A 2128-nucleotide genomic window follows, 5' to 3' on the forward strand; every position below is an offset into this window, starting at 1 on the left:
AAATGGCATGGCAAGCCATTCCACAGGACTACATCCAGCATCTCTACGATCGTCTCCATGGGAGAATAGCAGCCTGCATTGCTGCGAAAGGTGGATATACACTGTACTAGTGCCGACATTGTGCATGCTCTGTTGCCTGTGTCTATGTGCCTGTGGTTCTGTCAGTGTGATCGTGTGATGTATCTGACCCCAGGAATGTGTCAATAAAGTTTCCCCTTCCTGGGACAATGAATTCACGGCGTTCTTATTTCAATTTCCAGGAGTGTATATATGACGGTAGTATCTGTTCCCAAGAACAGTTACCGTCAATGACCATGCAGCTTTGCTAGAAATGAAATGATAATTAATTGGACACCCTAGCTGCAAGCAGGTGTTGATATACTTCATTGGGGACATGTTGAAAATATGTGCCCCGACCGGGACTCGAACCCGGGATCTCCTGCTTACATGGCAGACGCTCTATCCATCTGAGCCACCGCGGGCACAGAGGATAGCGCGTCTGCAGGGACTTATCCCTTGCACACTCCCCGTGAGATCCTCATTCCAAACATGTCCACAACACTACATTCGTAGTGCGCCTAATATATAGTTAAAAATATGGGTTCCTGGCCTTTGACCTTCTTGTGCGAACGCACACGCTATGCTCGAACTCGTACGGGACTTGGTAGATTAATCTGCCACGAGTAATGAGTATTATGGGCAAACATCTATTAGGCGCACTACGAATGTAGTGTTGTGGACATGTTTGGAATGTGGATCTCACGGGGAGCGTGCAAGGGATAAGTCCCTGCAGACGCGCTATCCTCTGTGCCCGCGGTGGCTCAGATGAATAGAGCGTCTGCCATGTAAGCAGGAGATCCCGGGTTCGAGTCCCGGTCGAGGCACACATTTTCAACATGTCCCCAATGAAGTATATCAACGCCTGCTTGCAGCTAGGGTGTCCAATTAATTATCATTTCAAACACTTTGTTACAGGAAATGTTCAAAATGTCCTCCGTTAGCGAGGATACATGCATCCACCCTCTGTCGCATGGAATCCCTGATGTGCTGATGCAGCCCTGGAGAATGGCGTATTGTATCACAGCCGTCCACAATACGAGCACGAAGAGTCTCTACATTTGGTACCGGGGTTGCGTAGACAAGAGCTTTCAAATGCCCCCATAAATGAAAGTCAAGAGGGTTGACATCAGGAGAGCGTGGAGGCTATGGAATTGGTCCGCCTCTACCAATACATCGGTCACCGAATCTGTTGTTGAGAAGCATATGAACACTTCGACTGAAATGTGCAGGAACTCCATCGTGCATGAACCACATGTTGTGTCGTACTTGTAAAGGCACATGTTCTAGCAGCACAGGTAGAGTATCCCGTATGAAATCATGATAACGTGCTCCATTGAGCGTAGGTGGAAGAACATGGGGCCCAATGAAGACATCACCAACAATGCCTGCCCAAACGTTCACAGAAAATCTGTGTTGATGACGTGATTGCACAATTGCGTGCGGATTCTCGTCAGCCCACAAATGTTGATTGTGAAAATTTACAATTTGATCACGTTGGAATGAAGCCTCATCCATAAAGAGAACATTTACACTGAAATGAGGATTGACACATTGTTGGATGAACCATTCGCAGAAGTGTACCTGTAGAGGCCAATCAGCTGCTGATAGTGCCTGCACATGCTGTACATGGTACAGATACAACTTGTTCTCCCGTAGCACTCTCCATACAGTGACGTGGTCAACGTTACCTTGTACAGCAGCAACTTCTCTGACGCTGACATTAGGGTTATCGTCAACTGCACGAAGAATTGCCTTGTCCATTGCAGGTGTCCTCGTCGTTCTTGGTCTTCCCCTGTCCAGACACCTTCGTTCTGGAAATCTGTCTCGATACAAATGTACCGCGCCACGGCTATTGCCCCGTGGGCATCTGCCAACTCCACATTTGTAAACATTGCACTGACTGCAAAGCCACGTTCGTGATGAACACTAACCTCTTGATGCTACGTACTGATGTGCTTGATGCTAGTACTGTAGAGCAATGAGTTGCATGTCAACACAAGCACTGAAGTCAACATTACCTCCCTTCCATTGGGCCAACTGGCGGTGAATCGAGGAAGTACAGTACATA

At 47.7% G+C, this 2128-nt stretch overlaps 1 non-coding gene across 1 annotated transcript; it reads right to left on the bottom strand.

Annotated features, from left to right (window-relative positions):
- Positions 1-408: 408 nt before the first annotated feature.
- Trnat-ugu (transfer RNA threonine (anticodon UGU)) lies at positions 409-483 on the bottom strand. The gene has a single exon. It is a non-coding gene; the product is annotated as a tRNA-Thr (tRNA).
- Between the last annotated feature and the right edge of the window lie 1645 nt (positions 484-2128).

This window comes from Schistocerca cancellata, chromosome 4, assembly GCF_023864275.1.
Source record: "Schistocerca cancellata isolate TAMUIC-IGC-003103 chromosome 4, iqSchCanc2.1, whole genome shotgun sequence".
NCBI lineage: Eukaryota > Metazoa > Arthropoda > Insecta > Orthoptera > Acrididae > Schistocerca > Schistocerca cancellata.